This window comes from Cyprinus carpio, chromosome A4, assembly GCF_018340385.1.
Source record: "Cyprinus carpio isolate SPL01 chromosome A4, ASM1834038v1, whole genome shotgun sequence".
Classification (NCBI taxonomy): Eukaryota; Metazoa; Chordata; class Actinopteri; order Cypriniformes; family Cyprinidae; genus Cyprinus; species Cyprinus carpio.
In genome coordinates this window covers 13,889,596-13,901,870 of record NC_056575.1, presented here as the reverse complement: position 1 = coordinate 13,901,870, position 12,275 = coordinate 13,889,596, and the positions used below count along the sequence as shown (strand labels likewise).

The 12,275-nt window shown below is 36.7% G+C and overlaps 1 long non-coding RNA gene and 1 pseudogene across 1 annotated transcript; both read left to right on the top strand.

The window, feature by feature from the left end:
- Window positions 1-12,275, top strand: part of LOC122139410 — a 48,719-nt pseudogene that overhangs the window by 26,368 nt on the left and 10,076 nt on the right.
- Window positions 8,630-9,368, top strand: LOC122140153. Its single transcript, XR_006156853.1, has 3 exons — window positions 8,630-8,801; window positions 9,152-9,229; window positions 9,355-9,368. It is a non-coding gene; the product is annotated as an uncharacterized LOC122140153 (long non-coding RNA).

Here is a 12,275-nt window from a genome sequence, read left to right as displayed (position 1 = left end):
CAGTGCTTCATAGCATGCTTTTGCGTATTCATGTGGACTGTTTTTTTTTTTTATAAACATAAGAAGGAAAAATTCAGTTTATAAAAATACCCCTGTACGTAGGATCGCCGATGGAGTCGAACTTGTGTCTTCTGTCTGCCCTCGCCCACACAGATGCAGCCACTGAGGCCCCTAACTGTTATAATCATAACTTGTTATAATTAATTATAACTATTTGGATCAGCTAATGTAATTCTGTTACTCCCGGTGTTAATTGTTTATTAATTCTAAGATGTTTATTTCCGGGGTATGGGAAATAAATAACGTCCTTAATGTAAGATACTACTCAGAGCATATAGCCAAAATCTGCGAGATTAGGGAGTGTGGACTCAGTTATGAGCAAAACAACATTTAACCTTTAGTGTGATCCACACGAGACTTTATTAACTACACTAGACACTTAAACTAATATAACACATACAAGCACAGTTTAGCAATGGAAAGAGAGCTGCAGAGTACAGGAATGCAAGAAGTTATAGTATTGTTTGAGATTCAGCAGATCAACAGCCTTGAGCAAACCATCAGTTTCTTAGTTGTAACACTCCCTTCTTTAAAAGGGGTGGGGATAATTAATGGATCAAACAATGAGACTAAGTTTGATTCTTGCATGTCTTGCCCAATTGAATAAAAGTGTCCTGATGCAGTTTGTTGAGGCTCCAGCTGGTCTTGATGTTGTCTTGATGAGAGAGAACCAGCTGAAATCTGAGGATCTTTGCTGAATGGAAAGACAAGGCCGCAGCCTGGCACAAACTTAGTGGTCCTTAGAAGACTTCTCAGCTTCCTTGTCTTCTCAGTATCTGAAATAACTGCCCTGATCTTTAAAGTGTGAAGAGATGAGGAATGGTATCTTTGGAGGGAAATTTTAGTATCCTTTGTCTCTAGCATTTTATTTTGCATTTGAAACTGGGATTGGGTGATCAAGAGAAGAATCTTCAAGATTCTGATAATACTAATGCGTCACAGAGTTAGAAAAGTGTAATGTAAATGAACAAATAGGAAACGTAATTTGGAGCTCATAGAGAAGCACGGCATTTGTGTGATCATGATTAATTAAGTAATAATAAAACATTCATTCAATTTTAAATATATAGGCAAAACTCTATAAAAGAACAGATGAAGGATACATGATTGCACATGTCTCAAGTGAATAGTAGACAGAAATATATGTTAATTCAGAGAAAGGTTTGTCTATGAATTTATGTGGTGGAAAGGTCTGTTATTGGCCTGTGTCTGTCTTTCACAGAGTCTGTTCCATTGCACATAGCATCTAATGCTAATGCTGTTAGGTTACTATGAATATGTATCAATGTGCCATAATCTAACACCAAACATCTAATTCACCACTTGAACATAATACCCTAAAACTGCTGCTGCCTAGCCAACTTACACACAGTTCCTCAGGACATTGTGCTGTCTAATTCCGGTAAGCTCCACAACTGCATGTCTAGCTCCGGTTAGAAGCTGTTGTCTGGAATGTGCTGCTTATGTGTATTTGTGTACAGTTGCTATACCATACATTGTGATTAATATTAAGTGTCACTGAGTTTATTTTATGTCTCTGCTTATGCTGAGCGCCCTTCACAGTAACATAGCGTGAAAGTACACATTCCCCAGTGTGACCCCTTTTCATGCGCTCGAGCACCATTGGCCACTGAGATGCAATGTCGTTTAGCGAATAAGGCTTCAGTATTTGAGGAGAAAGGTGTTTCTCCAAAGCGATCAGCTTATGCTGTACACAACGTCTCCTTCCCTTTTCAGGGAGACTTATGTCTCTGCAGAGCAAAAGTGGGCGTTTATGACCTTATGGGTGTTTTCAAACTGCTGGGTGTTTCTAAATCATGCAATCAAAATGACCCCCCTTACCTAACCCCACCCCTAAACCTACCATCACTATGACGTCAGTCAATAAGGTATAATGGTCTAAAAACACCCTGATCTGGTAACTCCCATTACTTTCCTGCAGAGACCTATACTTGTTTTCAGGGAACAGAGGTTAGGTCAGTAACCAGAGTAAAAATAAATGTATTAATAGTTAAATTTGGTTATTTATTAATTTGGTAATAAATAAATTTTAAAAAATAAATAAACGCATAAATACATTAAAAATTAGATAATTGAATTAATACATAGATAAATTAAATATAAAAAAAAAATGAGAGAATAAGTAAATAAAAGGTAAAAAGTATAAAAATAAATGTACAAATAAATACATAATATAATACATAAAGGAAAGAAAATCATAAATATAAAAAGGAGGGTAATTTTTGTTACACATGAACTATATTTGTTTTTATTAAGTCATCTATTTCTTTTTGTTTTTCTTGTTATTTTATTTATTTATTTATTTATTTTTAATTTCTGAAGGTTTGGTCCTCCATAGAACTCTTGCCTGCTCCTCTTTTCAATAAGAAGTGTTTTGCTTCCCCCTGCTGGATGAATTATGAATTGCAGTATGAAACACCCATCTACACCTACAAATGTCTTTGATATAATGCCAAATTAATATATTTGGTATAGAAACCAATGTTTATTTACAGATTGTCTGAATAGGCCTCTGTTTGGATATTTGCTATATTTATAGCAAATATATATTTTTTTCTGTGTGAAGTAAAGTTTTAGTAAGTGTCTGAAGTGAGCAGTTACGGAAATCAGTCATCAGTGCTTGTGTCTGCTGTGTTCAGGTTCAGGTTCTGCTGAATATAAGCTGCAGTGTTTCTGTATCAATCTGTTTTAAGTTTAGTGTGACTTTATCTCCACACTGACTTATGACTGACACGAGTCTGTCCTCACTGAAGTGTCTCTTCACGCTGGAGGAGGAGTCCCGCTCATCAGCGCTCACACTTTACTGATATATATGGAGAAAAATAAAAATGCTGCTTTCTGATTTGTCAATGATTGTGTTTGATGATTTCCTCTGTTGTGTCTAATAAGGTAACAGTGAGTGTCATTGGCAGCTGTGAGTCTCTCTCTCTCTTTAGGGGGCTGACAGGAGCCAGTTTCTTCAGTGTGTTTGAGGAGCAGAGGAGAAACTTTGGTGCTGAATGAATTAGTTTTCTGAGGGGCAAACAAAGGGATGGAAAGCTGTCTGACACTTATTTTTTTGTCTTCAGTGGTTACACTTATCACTGCTAGTAAGTACACTCAGGGAAAGATGAAATTCAATATATATTTTTAAACATTCTATATTGTATTGATTTACATGTTATTCTTATAACTTCTATATGGATAATATTTTATTGTTGTATGCTTATTTTATGATGTATCCCTCATGGACAGACAGTGTGAGTGTGAGGCTGGTGAATGGTGACAGTCGCTGTGCTGGTCGAGTGGAGGTTCTTCATGAGGGTCAGTGGGGAACAGTGTGTGGTTATGACTGGGATATGACTGATGCTGCAGTGGTGTGTAGAGAGCTGAGCTGTGGAGAGGCTGCAGAAGCACCAAAATATTCTTACTTTGGACCTGGATCAGGAAAAATCTGGATGGATGAAGTGCAGTGTAAAGGATCAGAGTCTACACTGAAGGACTGTGGATCAGTAGGATGGGGTGAATATGATACAAGCTTCTGTGCTGATCATAGTAGAGATGCTGGAGTCAGATGTTCAGGTAAGTGATTTTATGCAGCTCATTGTTTAATCACTTATCAACCTTTCTTCTCTTAACATATGCAATATATACGGTGCCCGTGAGAGGACATGGTCGGTTCACTTAGTCACTTATCAACCTTTCTTCTCTTTATGTTTGCGGTATATACGTGTTTTTTTAGTGGACATGGTTTTTTTGCGTAAACAAACCTGCGTGACCATAGCAACCCGGGATTATCAGAGTATTCATTCATATTTTATATTGAATTACGAAATTATTATATTATTTATTATAGAACATATTTCATTATTCAATTATTACAATAACCATGTGCCTTGGCTACGGGACTTTATTGCGTGTGATAGTCATCATTCAAATGAAGTTTATCATGAATAAATAATAAATAGAATGAATAATTGTTATAATGAATGAATAAATAGATTCATTTGTAAATGAAAACACAACACGCTCATTTATCATCACATCACGTCAAAACTTTATTGGCATAATTGTCAGATGAATGATAAATGAGCCTGTTGTGTTTTCATTTACAAATTGAAGTAGTTATAGCCCCGTCAAGCACCAAGGCATATGGTTAATATAATAATTTAATAATAAAATATTTTCTATAATAATGTATAATATTTTCTTAATTCAAAATAAAATATTATAATGAATACATCTCTGATAATCCCGGGTTGCTGTGGTCACGCAGGTTTGTTTACGCATTAAACTCGTGGCCAAGAGAAAACTAAGTGAACCGACCATGTCCTCTCACAGGCACCGTAAATATACAATAATTGTATACAATTTGTTTCTGAACTAGTTATAAACAATGAAGATACGAGTAATGGTGAAATTGTAATGCTGAAATGACCCAGGATTTATTCGCAATATCCAATTGAAGGATAGACTTAATCACTCACAGTCGTTGTTTGTTTGTAACATTCACAGTAAGACAGCTTCACTCAGCATGACTCTTATTAATTTGGTTTTATGTATTATGCAAATATGTAGAAACCATAAACTATGGACGATTTACAAGACTTGCTGATGGACCTCACCTGTGCTCTGGGAGGATAGAGGTGCTTTATGGGAACACATGGTACACAGTGTGTGCCGCTGCCTTTGACCAGCAGGATGCCCAGAGGTTGTTTGTAGAGAGCTGGACTGTGGGGCTCCTGTACAGGTGCTGGGAGCAGCTGCTTTTGGTAAAGGAGACACTCAGATGTGGACACAAGAGATTCAGTGTGGAGGAAATGAATTACTCATACGATTGTGTCCAACTTCAAATGACACAAAGTGCTCTCAAAACAACAATGTGGGACTGATATGTTCTGGTAAAATGTCACTGTTTATTCTGTCAGTTAATAAATCAAATCCAACATTTTAATCGCTAAATATACTAAAATCCAATTGTTCAACATTTTTAATTAGCATGTTTTGCATCATGAATGGTAATAAAACAACAGCAATAAAAATAAACAATCAGTTCTTCCCTCTAAACTATCCTGTTATGTCTTGTTTAAATAAGTTTTAATTTCCTATCCAGGTTACACTGATCTCAGACTGGTCAATGGTCCTGACATCTGTTCTGGTCGAGTTGAACGTCAGTACTTAAGTACATGGGGCACAGTGTGTGATGCATGCTGGGATATGAGAGCTGCCAGTGTCCTCTGTAAACAGCTGAATTGTGGGATTGCTGTGTCTGTTGTGGGATCAGACTGGTTTGGAGAGGGAACTGATGAAATCTGGACTGATGTGTTTGATTGTGACGGGAACGAAAGAAAACTCTCAGAATGTTCCATGTCTTCATGGAGTCGAGCTGAATGTTCTCATAGTCGAGATGTAGGAGTCATCTGCTCTAGTGAGTCCATATTACTGTAAGATTACTAATATTATGCTTCTGAGAGAACTCAGCCATGTACAATATACAATATTTGTTTCCAATACATGTACATTTCAGTCTTTTGATTAATGCTTGTGTGATTAAGTTTTTGAAATTAATTATGTAAAATGTAATAATGATATAAAGCATGTTTATAATGCAAAATTTCCTCAGTGGTCTTTAACACATTTGCAGTATTTTATTAAAATGTCAGATTTTATTTTCACTCAGATTCCTCTCTGGCTCTTCATGATGGTCTGGTGCGGTTGTCTGGAGAGAGACAGTGTGAGGGGAGGTGGAAGTTTTCATCCATCAGGTCTGGAGGAGAGTTCTGCTGGACTCCTGGAGTCTCACTGAATCCTCTGTGGTCTGCAGACAGCTGGGCTGTGGCTCTGTGCTGAACTTCTACGGCTCCTCTTCATCCAGTCCTGAACACAGTCATGAGTGTGTGACGGGCTTCCAGTGCTCTGGGAGTGAAGCTCATCTGGGGAACGGCAGCTCTCCACAAACTCTCAACTGCAGCTCCACACAACAGCTGTCAATCACCTGCATCGGTGAGAAGAACAACATCTGAGCAGATTCTTCAGTTGTTTGTGATCAATAATGTGTTTTTTCTGTCTCTGAATATCAGGTCGGGGGTCCATCAGGCTGGTGGGTTCTGGGGGAGACTGTGCAGGGAGGCTGGAGGTTTTTCACAGCGGCTCATGGGGGGACAGTGTGTGATGACTCCTGGGATATTAAAGATGCTCATGTGGTGTGCAGACAGCTGCAGTGTGGGAGTGGCCCTCAGTAACCAGCAGGTACCAGCCTGGTTTGGTCCTGGTTCTGGTCCCATATGGCTGGATGAGGTGGAGTGTGAGGGGAATGAGACGTCCCTGTGGAGCTGCTCTTCTCCAGGCTGGGGAAAACATGACTGTCAGCACAAGGAGGATGTAGGAGTCGTGTGCTCAGGTAAACATGCTGCTGTGTTTTTTAAGTTATACTTATAATACAAAGGTTTTAGAAATAAACCTTTTAACACATTCAGATATTCATAATGCCCAGATTTTTCAATTTTTGTATTTTAAAATGTATTTTTCTTTTCATTTTCATCTAGAGTTTAAAGAGATCAGGTTAAATAAGGGTTAACCGAGGGAATCTGGAGGTTTTCTACAATGGATCCTGGGGTAATGTGTGCTGGAACCAGATGGACGGAGACACAGCGAGTCTGATCTGTCAAGAGCTGAACTGTGGAAGATCTGGGGTTTTGTCTGATTCTACAGCAAGAGTGAAATCAGCTCCTAACTGGCTGGATAAAGTGAAGTGTCGACCACATGATTCATATCTGTGGCAGTGTCCATCTTCTCTCTGGGGAAAGAATGACTGTAATAATGATGAAGTGGCCAAAATCACCTGCTCAAGTGAGATGATATTTAAATGATGTAAAATGGTCTGAGTAGTCTGTTTCCTTTAAACACAATGTTTATATTTCTTGAGTAAACTAATGTTTAAGAAAAGCTAAACTTAGCAGATGGAAAGCGTATAAAATGATTTGTGAGGCTTAATGATATGTTTTCACACGGATTTGTTTCACCGTTATCCTAATGTTCAGTCCTCTTCATGTTTTAATCTCAGAGGACGAGAATCAGGAGTCTCCTAGGAGTCATCTGACATGTTTTTTTTCACCATCTCCTCACCAGAAACAGTGTTCAAGTAAGTTATATATATATATATATATATCTATATATATAATATTATATTTAATATATCTTTAGTTAACTTAATCATTCTTTTCCAAATATATTACTGAAATAATATGTCCATTCAAAGAAGAACAAGAAGTCTAATCATAGATTTAAAGCCATCTTGGTTCAGTGTGTGTTTTGTTGTCAATGCTGTGCTGAAGCTGGTCAGTGCTGATGTGTGTGTTTTAGATCATCTTCGTCTCAGACTGATTGGAGAGGAGGGCCGGTGCTCTGGGAGGCTGGAGGTGTATCATAACACTGTGTGGGGCTCAGTCTGTGATGATCAGTGGGACATCAGCGATGCTCAGGTGGTCTGCAGGCAGCTGGGTTGTGGAGCAGCACTGAGGGCTGATGGGAATTCAACCTTTGTTGCTGGTGAAGGTGTTGTGTGGATGAACAAAGTCGAGTGCAGAGGGAATGAGATTCACCTGTGGGACTGTCCTCACTCGCTGAATAACAACACTGACTGCTCACCGCAAGAGAAAACTTGTTAACACTCAACTGTGAAGGTCACTGCAAAATTTCTTGATAATATTAGTGCTTATAATAGTTGAGTGTTTAATCAGTCATTTGCATGATTATTAATGTGTTTTTGTCTGTTTTCACAGATTTATCAGATGTGTCAGTGTCCACTACTCCTGCCACAACAACATCAGCTTCTTCTCCAGTTTCTCCTCCAGTGCGCTCAACATCAGTTGCTCCTCCACAAACTCCTCTACCAGCGTCTCCCCCAGTGCTTGTGATTGTGCTGGGAGTTGTGCTCTTACTGCTCTTAGTGCCACTGCTTATACTGATTCAGCAGAACAGAGTGATGAGGAGAGGTAGAGAGATCCAGAGACTGTCATATTGTGTCTTATTCAGTGTGTGATTCAGTCATCATGTGTTTGTGAACTGACAGCAGGTTTGTCTGTCTACACTCACAGCTCTCTCTAAGAGGGAGACACAGGATCGATGTCTGAGGCCGTTTATGGGGGAGATTCAGCACGGACACAATCACTTCACTCAGAGGGGTGAGACATGAGCTATCAACCTCATTTAATACCATTAATAAGAGTCTGTCAGGCAGGTTGATGTTCATCTATATTAGTCCTGTTAAAACCTCCTGCTTCAAACCACAGAATTCCTGACAGAAAAACCAAGAACCTGCAGGTGCATGTGTGTGTGTGTGTGTGTGTGTGTGTGTGTGTGTGTGTTAGTCAGCGTCTCTTCCTGTGTATATTTTTAGAGGGTCATAAGCAGGTGTTCATATAATTGTAAGTGTAGGTGCAGGTGTGTGTGTGTGTGTGTGTTTTTCTGGAAGGCACTGAGGAATAGGTTCATGTGAGGATACAGTACATGTGTGTTTGCTAATAAGCCCAATAAAACAGAGATTTCTCTCTATAACACTTTTTAAATGTGAATATTTAATTTTTGTGTTGTCTTGTCTTCTTTACGATCCAAAGGAAATGAGGATTCAGTCTGTTTGTAATGATGAACATGTTTCTGACTGTTCTGCTTTTCTTTAACAGGGAGTCTTATCTCTGAAGAACTGCATTCTGGGTATGAAGATGCTGATGAGCTTCTCTCAGGTTAGAGAGCTGAAGCACATATTTATTACATTCATTCTACTCAAAAAAAAAAAAACCTTTATAACGAATAATTGTAACTAGTAAGTCCATATTGTATTTGATTAATAACTCAAAACTATTTTAATTCAGGCTGTTTACTTGTATATTAACAGTCTGCTCTCCTTTTTTAGCAAAAGAGTTTAATACTGCATATTATGATGATGTCACTAATGGCAGTGGGCCTAAAAGGTCAGTGACCTTTTTAATTGATCACATGACTCACTACCAAATGGTAAATAAATGTCTCCATGATCTGCACCCAATAAACATATTTTGACTTTTGTATCCAAACATATTGTGTGTTGATGCAGAAGAGATGGTGAAGGAAATCACACCGGGATACTATGATGATGTCATCACTGATGGACTGAAACCAAATCGTGAGACAGGTGTCTCTCTGTTATCCTACAACAGCATTTAAATCAAAATATTACAGTATATTTAAGATAGATATTTCAATTTTTTCTGAATGTAATGAATGTGTGTGTGGTGTGATGAATGTGTGAATCTGTAGAAGACACACCTGAGTAATTATGATGATGTCATGACGACGCGGACACAACTCTGATATCAAAAAAGGTGTTTTATGATTTTATCAACTTTTTAAAATAATATTACTCTAAAATCAAGATCATTATAGTGTGACAATTACAATTACATTTATTTATTTTTTTTGCTTATATATTTAATTTTGACTCAAATTTGTATTTGTAGTGGACGCAACCAGAGATTATGATGATGTCATCATTAATAGACCGAGCTCTCGTCGTGGGTAACAGGTGAGATGTGCTGAATTACATTTTATCACCCTTTTGCATATTTAGATGAGTATTAGACATTTGTTCAAGTCACTTAAAGTAAAAGGGATGCCTGAAATGAGATGACATGTTTTTATCAGAGAGAGTTCAGGAGGTGTATGATGATTGTGATGATGAGTGTCAGTGAAGATGTGAGAAACCTGTTGGGTAAGTTACTGTAACCCTTTTGTTCTCATTATATTTAACTCGTTTAATTTTATCAGACTTTGTGTCCATGTTTGGTGTGTGTTTTGCTCCCCATGTGTTGCTGTCCTTGCCCTTAATTTGGTCCTTCCTGTTCCTGTCCATATGTCATTTAGTCCAGGTGTTCCCCATTTAGTTCTTATTGTTCCCAGGTGGTGTCCCATTTGTTTCTGTATATTTAAAGTGTATTCTGCATTCATTTGCTGTCTGCTGTTAAATGTCAACCCATGTGTGTTAATCCTGCGCTACCCTATGTTGTGTTCACTCTCCTTTGGTTTGCCTTTAATTAAAGTCACAAGTTTGTGTAAGTCATACTCCATCGTTTCCCGTCTCCCTCTGATGGGACCATGACAATATTGTAATGATTTTTGACTACTTTTCCCAGCTTTTTATACTTTTCAAAAATATTCATTCCAATTACAACATTTGACATGGATTTTTTTATATTTTAATAACAGATTATGATGATGTGGAGGAGGAGTCAAACAAAAGAAGATATGTCCCCAATGACACCCACTTGCCTCAGTTCAACAAATTTGAACAAGAAACAAAGTTGAGTGCTATTGTTATTGATATGTCAAATCTTGGGGTTTTATGTTTCACCCAAGTGTTCTTTTTTTGTATTAACAACTTATGCCTTTTTGAAAATTTGTTTTGTATTTTGGCCTTGCTAATAGCAATAAAAAAACTTTCAGACAATTTTTTTTGTGTTGTGTGTACATTTCAATAAGTCACTTACACCAAACCTGAAGTCAAATGTCTGCTCTTACCTTTTAATGCACAAAATGCTGCGGTGGACAATCAAATGCATCCTAAATATAAGCCATAAATGACCATCAGTGATTTCACAGCCCTCAGCATCATCACAGCAAGTACTGCAGTTTTGTGAGTGGATAATGCTGAAAAAAAATGCATCTACTTTGTATGCATTAAACTTTAATAATAGAAAAAAAAAAAAAAAAAATATTTGTAATAAATAGTTGTTGTGAGATAAGGTGTGTGTATAATCGATAAATGAATATTACTCCTATGCATCATTCAACATGCTGTAGAAGTGTTGAGTTATATGTTATAAATCAACAAATTGTAACACGTTTAAAAAGTCATATTTCTGTTTTTCTCTATAAACCGAATTCATTAAATCACATTAAAATAACTTCAATATATTATGACTTAATGCTAAAACAGCAGAACATTGGAACCCAGCAGATCATGTTTTACATTAGACACGGCGCTGTGGAATACTGATTCTGATTGCCCCCCAGTAAAATCAATGGAACATATTTTTATTCAATAATAATTTTTATTTTTTATTTTGAGAAAATGTTAAGGTATTATTGTTGAATATTTATGCAATAGTTATGAACAATCTTTCTTATTGAAAATAGTACTCTTTTTTTTTTTTCAAATTTTTCACAATTATTTTTAAATTAATGTTTGTATTTCAGATTAAAACAGAGACTAGGCTTTCAAATACATTTGAAAATTCATTTTTTGAAGATTTTTTAGCGCCACCTGGTCAGAGCAAAAAGAAAGATAAACGTAAGTGCATGGTGCAGCCACGTATTGCAAGGAATCTATAGAGAGGTTTGTGAATTCCCTTATTGTTTTTAGACATAATTGCTTACTCATATTAAGTAGTGGACTTGATATATATTACTATACATTCTAAAGAGTACTTTTTTTATAGGTTTTAGATTTTTTTTTGTTAAAAATAATGATTTCATGCATTATTTTACATTAAAGTTTTTGGCATTATGATTACAATCCAACCTGAACATTGTCGGACATGTTAGAAAGAGAACACAAGTAAGCATTTTGTTAACCTTTTTAATTGATTTCGAATTTAATTTAAAAAAATGCAATTCATTCAAAACATAACAGTTTATTTGTATGTAAACATTTTGCAATGAACATGTCTATTTTTTGTAAAATGTCAATTAACACTAACAAAAGGAAGGAATAGTAATCAAAAGGAAACAACAATAACAAACAAGCTCAAATAACAGGAAGCATTAAAAAATGAAACAGTAAATAAAAAAAGAGAAATAATAAAATAAAATAAGAGTTATAAATACTATTCTAACTTTATCCTATGCAGGCTACTATGTAACTGCTGTGTATACTAACTACTATAACTGTATATTTACCTGTCATACTAACTCTACAGCTAGCCTAACTGTTTTGCAGAGGTCACAGATAACTAAGAATGTCTCTTGCAAGAACTGGATTTTTGCATTTTAGAGGCGTCATACCTTCACCTGCTTTTTCTGCATTATGACTGAATTATTAAATAGATTTCACATTCTCAGAACTTTGCTCTGTGTTACAGACACAGTAGTTCATAGGTGTCTATTTGTGTGTGTGTGTGTGCATCTGTGTGTGATTAGACGGAGGTAGGATCCCGCTCATAATCGCTATCCTATGGGCCCGG